Here is an 11,998-nt window from a genome sequence, read left to right as displayed (position 1 = left end):
ATGGAGAGACTCGGAGCCCGAGAAACAGCGGTGGGGACACACAGAGACAGAGATATGAAGGCACTGATTGGTTCTGCAGATCCAAGAACTGATAGAATTTGAAGACTAGCCATGCTGGGGGCTTCAGGAGTCATTAAAATGGTGGGAAATGTAATAGAGGCAACTGTGGTGAGTGATGTGCTCAGAAGGCCAAAGTGGATGCTGCCACTCCACTAGACAGCATAGACTGGACAAAGGTTAGGACGCTGCTTCTCATTCCAGAATCTTCTAAATAACAAGAATTAATAAGACTGACATTTTGTGTAAACTTTATTTTTTACAATGTGTACCTAAACAGTTTATTTTAAATATTTAAATACAACAACACTCACATTTTTGGGGCATTCAGTTCTATCAATTTTAACTTGTATACCGACCAACACAAAACAAAGAATAGATCCACAGCAAGCAAACTCCTTCCCCCCCCCCCTTTTTTTTTAATGAGCAGCAGGCAAAAGTTTATTAGAGTGTAAGATCAGAAATTAAGACTAGGAAAGCTCACTTTATAGGGAGGGGGCATGGAAAGTGAATGCCCGAAAACAAACTCCTTCCTGATGCTCCCCCGGCCCCAACCCTGGCAACCACTGATCTGTTTTCTGTGGTTATAGTTTTGCACCTTCCAGAATTTCACATAAATAGAATCTCAGAGTAGGTAACCTTTTGAGATTTGCTTTTTTTAGTGAAAATAATTCCTTTGAGATCCATTCAAGTTGTGTATATCAATAGTTCTTTTTTATTGCAAAGTAGTATTCAGTGGTTTGGATATACCACAGTTTTTTCAAACATTCACCCACTTAAGGACATTTTGGTTGTTTCCAGTACTTTGTTATTACAAATAAAGCTGCAATGAACATTAGTGTAAATGTTTGTGTGTGAATCTTCATAAGTCTTCATTTCTCTGGGATAAATGCTCAAGAGTGCAACTGCTGGGTTATATGGCAAGCGCATGTTTAGCGATGTAACATACTGCCATACTCTTTTCCAGAATAGTAGAACCATTTTACATTTCCAGCAAAACTGTGTGTGTGAACAAGTTTTTCCACATTCTTGCCAGCATTTGGCATTACCATTTTTTTTTTGTTTTATTTTTTAAAATGTTTAAGTTAATCCCTACAGCCAATGTGGGCCTCAAATTTATAACCCCAAGATGAAGAGTCATACACTCTACTAACCAAGCCAGCCAGGCACCCCAGTGTTGCCATCCTTTTTTTTTTAACCATCCTTATAGATGCGTAGTGACATCTCATGTTGCTTTTAATTTGCATTTCCCTAATAATTATGAATGTTGGACATATTTTCATGTTCGCCATCTGTATATCCTCTTCAGTGAAACGTCTGTTCATGTCTTTGGCCCATATTTTAGTTTTTAAAAATTGTTGAGTTTTGAGGGGCGCCTGGGTGGCTCAGTCGGTTAAGCGTCCAACTTCGGTTCAGGTCACGATCTCACGGTCCGTGAGTTCGAGCCCCGTGTCAGGCTCTGGGCTGATGGCTCAGAGCCTGGAGCCTGTTTCCGATTCTGTGTCTCCCTCTCTCTCTGCCCCTCCCCCGTTCATGCTCTGTCTCTCTTTGTCTCAAAAATAAATAAACGTTAAAAAAAAATTTAAAAAAAAATTGTTGAGTTTTGAGAAATATTTATTTAGAACATATATACATATACATATTATTTAGAACATATATATTTATATATTTTTATCTATTTAGAACATATTCTAGATATGTTCTTCATCAGATCTATGGTTTGCAAATGTCTTTTCTCCTAGTCTGTAGCTTGTCTTTTTATTCCCTTAACAGGGCCATTAGCAGACCAAAGGATTTTAATTGAGATGATGTCTTAATTTGTCACTTTTTCCTTTAATGGATCATGCTTTTTGTGTCAAGTTTAAGAACTCTTTGCTTAGCCCCAAGGATTTCCTTCTATATTTTATCTAAAAGCTTTGTTTTACTTTTTACATTTAACTCAATCATCATTTTGACTTAAATTTTGTACAAGAGGTGAAATTTATGTTGAAGTTCATTTTTTCCCCTATGGATATTGGGCATCTTTTTTCTGACACTAATTCTAACACCAAATGTGCAGGTTTTTTCCAATACCAACCAATTCTCCAACCCAACTGGATGTCCAACAATTCAATCCTGAGAGTACCTAGAATTAGTGCAAACTTCACAGGTCAAGGGCTTAGTCACACAAGACTGTTTTCACTTCAGATGATGGCCATAGGCTACATACACTTCTGTTAAGTTGACTACAAATTCACTGGTTCCCTGGTCCCCACCTCGGGTTCAAGTATTCACTAGAATGACTCACAGAACTTAAGAAAACACTTTGCTTATGTTTACCAATTTAGTAATAAAGGATGTAACTTAGGAACAACCAAATGGAAGAGATGGATAGAGCAAGGTTTGGGAAGGTGGGCGGTGTCTACAAATCTCCTTTGCATCCTCCAGGAATGTCTTCCTCTCAGCACATCAGTGTGTTCACCAGTCCAAAAGCTCTCTGAATCTCCTTGTCCACCAGTTCTTATAAACGAATCTCCAGCCCCCCTCCCCTCCCTAGAGATTTGGATGCGGGGGCTGAAAGTTCCCACCTTCCTTCTGGTGATGCTTCCCCATGCTGAAGCTTTCGAGGAGTGCCAACCCAAGTCACCTTATTAGCATAAACTCAGGTGTGGTCAAAATGGGCTCTTTATGAATGACAAGACACTCCTATCACTCGGGAAATTCTAGGGGTTTGTTCCAGGAATGAGGGACAATGACCAAATATATGTTTTGTTATATCACAGATATCCAACTGCTCCAATATCACTCATTGAAAAGGCTATCCTTTCCCCGTTGAATAGTTTTGCACAATTGTCAAAAATCAGCTAAGCATGGTTGGTTTTGCGGGTCTGTTTTTGGGTTCTCTATCCATCCCATTGACCTATGTGTGAACCAAAACCACTCTTGGTTACTGTGGTTAAATAGTAAGCCTTAACATCAGTTATTCCTCTCACTTTTCTTCTTTTTCAAAAATTGCTTTTGGGGACACCTGATGGCTCAGTCAGTTAAGCATCCAACTCTTGGTTTCACCTCATGTCATGATCTCATGGTTTGTGAGTTTAAGCCCTGCATTAGGCTCCGTGCTGACAATGTGGATCCTGCTTGGGATTCTCTCTCTGTCCTTCCTCTGCTCATGTTCTCTCTTCCTCTCAAACTTAAAAAAAAATTGTCCCAAAAACAATTGTTCCAAAAACATTTTTTTTCTACTCTAAGTCTAGTGCTTTCCCATATCAATTTTGAAATAAGCTTGTCTAGGGGCGCCTGGGTGGCCCAGTAGGTTAAGTGTCTGACTTTGGCTCAGGTCATGATCTGGCAGTCTGTGAGTTCGTGCCCCGCATAGGGCTCTATGCTGACAGCTCAGAGGCTGGAGCCTGCTTCAGATTCTGTGTCTCCCCTTCTCTCTGTCCCTCCCATGCTCATGCTGTCTTTCTTTTAAAAAGAAAAAAAAAAAAAAAAAAAAAAGCTTGTCCATGTCTACAAAAGATCTTGCTGGGACTTTGATGAAAATTGTATTTTGTACACTTTTTATGTTTTCTTGCCTAATTGCATTGGCTAGTACTTCCAATATGATTTCAGTAGCAGTGGGGGTATCTGTCATCCTTATGTGTGGTTCACCATTATGATGTTGGCTATATGTTATTTACATATGCCCTTTTCAGATTAAGGAAATTCCTCTTTATTCTTAGTTTGCTATCATTATTATGAAAGGATAATGAATTTTGTAAAGGGTCTGTCTGCATGTATTTGTGAGATCATGTAGTTTTTGTTCTTTAGTCTGTTAATGGGATGGGTTACATTGACTGGTTTTCAAATATTGAAACAGCCTACATATCCAGGATAAACCCCCTGGTCATGTTGCATTGTTGCTCTTATATATTACAGAATTCAATTTGCTGATATTTTAATGAGAATATCTGTGTTTATATTCATGAGGGATATCACTCTGTAGTTTTCTTGTCATTGTCTGGTTTTAGAATCCAGGTAATGCTGACCTTATAAAATGAATCAAGTGTGTCTTCCTTTTATTTTCTGAAAGTGTGGAACTGGCATCATTTCTTCCTTAACTGTTGGGTGGAATTCATCAACAAAACTATCTGGGTCTGGCAGTTCTTTTGAAAAAAACAAAAAAAAAAACAAAAAAACATCAACTTCTTCAACAGATATAAGCCTATTCAGTTTACTAGTTTACTTGTACAGTAAATTTTGATAGTTTGTCTTTTAAGAAATTGTGCCCCTTTACCTAACTTATTGAATTTATGAACACAGAACTGTCCAAACAGGACTAGGTTTTTTGCAACTTCTGTGGGATGGAAATATACCACAATGGAATGAGCACTGGGTAACATCTTCCATCTCATCCCAATATATGCCATTACTCTGGGGGCACACCTACCCAATGGTCAACCCATCAAGACCTCATCTTCTCAGTGCCTAGAGCCTTGCCTCCACTTGTGTCAGGCATTCGTACACACTCCAGCTGCCATCATCCACATTCTTGAGATTCTAGCCCTCTTGTCCTCCTGCCCGGCTAGCTTCTTCAACTCTACCCACCTTGGGAGGCCTCCAGGCAATCATGTATACTAGAGTTTGGGAAGCAATGCCATCTATGAACTACGGGTGATATAGTAGTTGGGAAGGCCACTGGTGTACCTTCTATTTTAGCCTCCCGAGTCAGAGAAGAGTAACATCAATGTCATCACCATTAATAGCAATAGCAACAAAATCAACAACAATAACAAAACATCAACAACACGAGCAGCAGTAATAATAAGAGAACAATAATAGCAACAACAAGGGTGTGAGCATGAGCACAGAAGCAACCAATACACACTAAAAACTGTTACATCCCAGACCTTCTCCACACCTAACTTCTCTTAATCCAAATGAGCTAGGGCTTGTCTACATTTTATAAATGAGGAAGTAAGGCACAATAATTCACCTAGGGGCACCTGGGTGGTTCAGTTAGGTAAGCGCCCAACTCTTGGTTTCAGCTCAGGTCATGATCTCATGGTTTCATGAGTTGGAGCCCCACACTGGGCTCTGTGCTGACAGTGTGTGGAGCCTGCTTGGGATTCTCTCTCTCCCTCTCTTTCTGCCCCTCTCCCACTCACATGGTCTCTCTTTCAAAAATAAACTTAAAAATAATGTTTAAAGAAAAAATAATTCACCTAAGGTCACAGAGCTATTGAGATGTAAACCCATGAGAAACCCAAGGATGACTGAAGTCAAAAGATGCACTCTTACCCATGACACTAACACTCACAGGGCATGGTCCTGGTCCAATGTTTTCATGCAATTTCATACAATTTTTCTTCAACTGGGATTGCATATCTTGTACAGGCCTTCTGAGCAGCCAAGGGTTTGCTACTTAAATGAACACTCATTGACAATCAGGCACAGTGTTTTCTTTTATAAACAAAAAGTCCAAAGTGCAACCATGCATACACATGATACTGCACAGAGGATATTTCAATATATAAGTTAGAACAGAAGCCCTATGAAGGCAAAAAATTCTCTATTTACCAGCTTGTTAAAAGCTTATGTATAGTTTTGCATATTGCCTCCCTCCGCATTGTAAGAATTTTCAACCTTACAATGAAAGATAACAGTTAACAGCTGATACAGGCTACAAGAAAGAAATTAGGTAACATTTAATATCCAGCAATGTGGGAGGAGGACTGTATCACCCTCTTTTGCTCCCACAAATATGCCATTAATTGTTACCTCAGTAACAGCCTTTTCCTTCAAAGCTCTAGTCTTTCCTCAAAGGGATCAATCTCACTAGTCATTCAGTTCTTCTTCCTTTTGATATTACTGTTATCAAATCAGAGAATTAATGGTAAGATACACATCTTATGTGTTTCTAAGGGAAAAAAAGCTGCCAATTAACATACAGCATGCCATTAATTACCCTGATCTATCAAAATGTCAAAATGAAAAGAACATGTATATTAAAATAAATTAAATACTGTGACTCAAATTCTGTGTCAGGACTAACTTCCAGGCACACATTTTCCCCTAGAATTGTGTTAAAAACCTGATTGTGGATTTGTAATGGGATGAATGTCCTACACTGGGTGTTTCCTCCAGAACTCATTCTCTGATGCACTAGTTGTGCTGCCCAATGAAGTAGTCACCAGATGTGCAGACACACAGAATTAGAAATGTAACGTGTGCCATATGTTTAAATGATAGTATCTGGGATATAGGTGGGTAGAATAAAATGTTATTGACATTAATTTCACATGTTCCTTTTTTTTTTTTTTTTTTTTAATGTGGCCACGTGGGGCACCTAGGTGTCTCACTCAGTTGAGCAACCAACTTCTGCTCAGGTCATGATCTCAAGGTTTGTGAGTTTGAGCCCCGCATCAGGCTTGTCGCTGTCAGCCTCTCAGCGCAGAGCCTGCTTTGGATCCTCTATCCTCCTCTCTCCCAAAACATTTAAAAAAAATTTTTTTTAATTAAAAATGTGGCCACTAAAAAAAAATTGAACTTATGTATGTGGCTCACATTATATTTCTATCAGACAGAGCTACTCTGGAAGATCAGATCTCCAACTGAAAGCTTTCCCATGTAGACTATATGTTGGCTGTCTGTCTCAGGTCTAAGATGTCTTACCACACAAAGGTTAACATCAACTTACTTCTCAATATTATCACTCTATATTGGCTAGTACAAAAACTCATTCTTTCTACCCAAGAGTTTTGGGAAGAGTTCTTACCAAAACCCCAACTCTTCACATTAACCAAATCTTCTGATACAAGGACATGCAAGAATTCAAATTTAAAAGTAACCATAGCAAAAGAATTCTCCCAATTTCTTATGCAGACACAATGTCTCAAAAGTTTCTGATCCAAGGAGGAAAGGATGAACTCCACTATTTTCAAAGAGCTGCTCATCAGTATGAAGTCTCTGACAATGAGTAAGTAAAGGGAATCTGATAGAGCTCTGTCATATTCACTGAATCCCCCACAGGTGTCTCTTTAGTGTGATAATTCCCATGTCTAATAAAAGCATACCTATTCTGGAAATTTTCCCCACATTTGAAACACTGGTACAAGGTCTCCTGAGCATATATCTTCTGGTGTTTGTCCAGAACACAGCTGTCCCAAAAAGTTTTGCCATACTGACTGTTCTCACAGGGTTTCCCACCAGTAGGAGTCCTCTGGTGCTGAATGAGACCAGTGATATTCCTGAAGTTTCTGACACTGGTTATAGCCATACGGCTCCTCAATAGTATGCATCTCTGGTGCCAGAGCACTCAATGAGAGTTAAGAGCTCTCAATGAAAGTTTTCCCACATTCTTTACAGTCATAATGTTTCTCTCCAGAATGATTTTTTCCAAGATTTTATTTATTTACTTATTTTTGAGAGAGAGCACATGCGCACATTGAGCATGAGAGGGGCAGAAGGAAGAGAGATAATCTCAAGCAGGCTCCTGCTGCGGGGCTCAATCCCACAACCCTGTGATCGTGACCTGAACCCAAATCAAGAGTCGGGACTCAATGTACTGAGCCACAAAGGCACCCCTGAAGATTTTAAGTAATCTTTACACCCAAATTGGGGCTCCAACTTACAACCTGAGATCGAGTCGCATGCCCTACCGACTGAGTCAACAAGAGACCACAGAATGATTTTTTTTAATGCACAATGAGGTGACCACTGCACTGGATTTTCTACAATCCACATACTTTCAGGATCTCTCTCTGGTGTGACTTCTCTTATATTTAATAAAGCATGAGATATCAGTGAAGGCCTTTCCACACTCCATAATACACAGGGATTCTCTCTTGTGTGAATTCTCAAATGGACAATAAGGTAGTAGATATTGGAGACATTTCTCACACTCATTGTATCTATATGGTTTTTTCTCCAGTATGAAATCTGTGATGCAAAACAAGGGAAGAGTAGTGGCTGAAGGACACCCCACAGTGGTTGCACTCATGGGGGTTCTCCCTTGTGCAGGTCCTCTTGTGATTGATAAAGGCAGAGATGGCACTGAATGCTTTCCCACAACTATTGAATTTATAAGGTTTTTCTCCTGTATAGATTCTTCAATGCACAATCAGGTTGTAATTCTTGGAGAAGGATTTTCCACAGTCAGTACAAGTATAAAATCTCTCCAGTATGAGTCCTCGGGTACCAAAGAAGTGAGATTTCTGTCTGATGGATTGTCCACATTTGTTGAAGTCATGGCATTCATCTCATTATTTCTCCTCTGCTCATGAGAGCAAGTGCCCTGATCAAACACTTCCTCACATCCCATCCCTTTGTGTGGCTGCCTTTCTCCAACAATTATATCCTGTTCAGTAAGAGGTACAGAATGGTTGTAAAATCACCACTTTTGTTACAACTGGAGGGCCCATCTCCTGTTAGATTTCCACCAATGTGGCCAAGTTGACCAACTTGACTTGATGGCTATTCTACAGTCATAATTTTCATCAAGTTCACTTCACTATATATGTGTGTGTGTGTGTGTGTGTGTGTGTGTGTGTGTATTTATATGTATATTTACATTTATTTATATTATATATATCAGGAATGCTTAACATCTGAATCATGTTCACAGAAAGCTTCTGTTTCAGGACCTTTCTGAGATAGAGCAAAGACCGAGCAGGGGTGGTTGCGTGGCTCAGTTGGTTAAGTGTCCAACTCTTGATTTCAGCTCAGGTCATGATCTCACGGTTCTCTGGAATGAACCCCATGTTGGGTTCTGTGCTGATAGCACAGAGCCTGCTTGGGATTCTCTCTCTCTGCCCTTTCCCTGCTCATGCTTTCTTTCCCTGTCAAGATAAATAAACTTAAAAAAATAGACTGAGCAGACACCCATGCTTTCTCCATATTCACAACCGCCACAGCCTCTCACCAAACCCACTGTGTTCTATTGGGTGGATGCTGTTTGCATCAAATGCTTCTCTGGGTTTTTGTGAAGCATTTCTACCTGTTCCTCACATTCCCATTTTTCTCCTAATGCATATAAACAGGAATAATCCTTCATGAATCTTTCCATCATCAGGAAATTAAGTGGTTCCACTCCAACATCCTGCCTTGATGCTTTCATTTTGACCTTTGTTTTCTTTTTTAACTTTTTTTAATGTTTATTTACTTCTGAGAGAGAGAGCAGGGGAGGGGCAGAGAGAGAGGGAGACAGAATCCCAAGCAGGCTCCGTGCCATCAGCACAGAGCCCGCTGTGGGGCTCGAACCCATGAACCATGAGATCATGACCCAAGCCAAAATGAAGAGTTGGATGCTTAACCAACTGAGCCACCCAGGCACCCCTGACCTTTGTTTTCTAAGCTAGAAGAGAAAAGGGAGAAAATATTTGAATCCTTAAAAGGAAGGGAAAAAGGAAGTTAAAGTGTGGCATGTAAATATTAAAATTGGTCCAGTGCAAATCTACTAAAAGTGATCTTCCGTCCACCCTATAAGAGTAATTTCATTTGTAGGTGTATAACCAAGAGAAATATGTCTGTACAATCAGAGTAAAATGGTTCATAACAACCTAAGACTGGACACTACCCAAATGTCCAAAACTAGGGAGTAGATGAATCAACTGTGGTTTATTCACATGATGAAATACTACATGTCAACAAAAACAAATGAACTACAAGTACACAAAACAAAATGGGTAAATCCCTCAAGCATAATGTTAAATAAAAGACCCAAAGTATGTTTACTTCATGAAAATTTTAAGCTGTACACTTATATTTTTCAGCATGCATATTTCCACGGAAATTTTTCAAAAATCATACACACATCCCAAAATAAGCCAGGCACCCATAGGTTTTGTTCAGGTATAGACCTGTAGGGCAGGAAGAGCTCATGATGATGGTAAAAGAGGGAGCCATTTACATAGAATAAAAATAGCTTTAGAGATTTTTAATTTTAGTAGAGGACGAAGAATATCTCCCAAAGAAGACTGGCTTACCAGAGGAGGAGTCGGGAGGAGGGTGGATTTTTAAGGAAAACTCTCCCACTTCCCTCTCCCAAAGCATGAGTAAGCAGCATCCTAGCCCTCCCTACCAGGGAACTCTAAGGCTGGGGCACCTGGGTGGCCCAGGTGGCTTAGCATCTGACTCTGGATTTAGGTTCAGGTCATGATCCCATCAAGTCCACACTGAGCGTGGAGCCTGCTTAAGATCCTCTCTCCTCTCTGCTCCCTCACTCTCTCTCCAAATTAACAAATTAGGAATAGAAGGAACTATTTCAACATAATAAAGGTCATATATGAAAAATCCACAGCTAACATCCTCAACAGTGAAAGACTGGAACCTTTTCCTCTAAAATGACAACACAGGACGGCCACTTTCACCACCTTCATGCAGCAGTTGGTACCATCTGCAGATGTGTATCTTGGTATAACAGTTCTACCCAGAACTATTAGGCAAGAAACAGAAATAAAAGGCATCTAAATTGGAAAGGAAGAGGCAAAATTATCTCTATTTGCAAATGATATGATCTTATATATTAGAAAACACTAAAGATTACACATACACACACCATTACAATTAATAGACAAATTCAGCAAAGTTGCAAATATAAGATCGACATACAAAAATCAGTTGCATTTTTATACACTAACAACAAACAATCTTAAAAGGAAATTTTTTAAACTGTATTTACAATAGTACCAACATGACTGAAATATTTGTTAAATAATCACAGAGAAGGGGCACCTGGGTGGCTCAGTCAGTTAAGCATCCAACTCTGGTTTCGGTTCAGGTCATGATCTCACAGGTCATGGGTTTGAGCCCTGCATCAGGCTTTACACTGGTAGTGCAGAGCCTGCTTGGGATTCACTCTCTCTGCCCCTCCCCCACTCAAGTTCTTTCTCTCTAAATAAATAAATAAATAAATAAATAAATAAATAAATAATAACCACAAAGAAGAACAGATTAGTGGTTGCCAGAAAGTAGGGAGAGAGGGTAGGGAGTAGGGTGGCTGAATAGGAGGAGCATGAGGGAGTTCTGCAGTGACGTCAAGTCAAGCATCTAGACTGTGGTTGTCATACCAAGATACACATCCTAAGATGGCATGGAGCTCCAACACACCCAAATGAGTACGAGTGAACTTTGAATGAGCTCTGCAGATGGTACCGATGCCAGGTTCTGGCTTTGACCCTGTCCTACAGTTGTGCGAGATGTTAACCATGGAAGAAGCTGGGTAAAAGATGCACAGGCCCTCTCTGTACATTTCTTTGTGCCTTCCCATGAATCTATAATTATTTCAAATAAAAAAGTTTAAAGGAAACAAAAACGGTACAAGACCCTCGATAGGACCTGGCCTGAAATAACAGGAATAAAGGCAATAGGGGTAACTAGGAAAGTTGGAATAGGGATGGGCTACCAGATGATAACAGGAAACTACTGTTAGCTTTCTTAGGTGTGACAACAGTATTATGGTTGTGTGGAAGAATGTCCTTATTCTTAGAATATACGTCCTAAAATTTTTAGGGGTACTTACTTTCAAATGCTTATATACATACACATAAAGAAATATCTATATGTGCACACACAAGTAAATACACACACACATAAACATACATATACACTCATATACATGTATACATATACAAAAATATACACACATGCATACATAAACACATCTACATTTATATACATACAAAAATCCATACATACCCCCCTCTGCAACAACACATAAAACACATGCATATAAATATACACAAATACCCATATGCGCAAACATACATACATGTATAAAATACATTATAAACACATAATACATAACTTATATGTTGCATACATAAAAACTGAGGTGGTGGGTGATGGGTGCTCATTATACTCTTCTCTCAATTTTTCTCAGTATTTCAGAAACTTGTCAAAAGAGAAACTAGGCAGGGGATATGTTAATGCTTCCAGAGAGAGGTACTACACCAAGGGATCAGCATTCATTATTACTTAG

This window comes from Panthera onca, chromosome E2, assembly GCF_046562875.1.
Source record: "Panthera onca isolate mPanOnc1 chromosome E2, mPanOnc1 haplotype 2, whole genome shotgun sequence".
NCBI classification, from domain to species: domain Eukaryota; kingdom Metazoa; phylum Chordata; class Mammalia; order Carnivora; family Felidae; genus Panthera; species Panthera onca.
Note: the sequence above shows the minus strand (reverse complement) of the source record.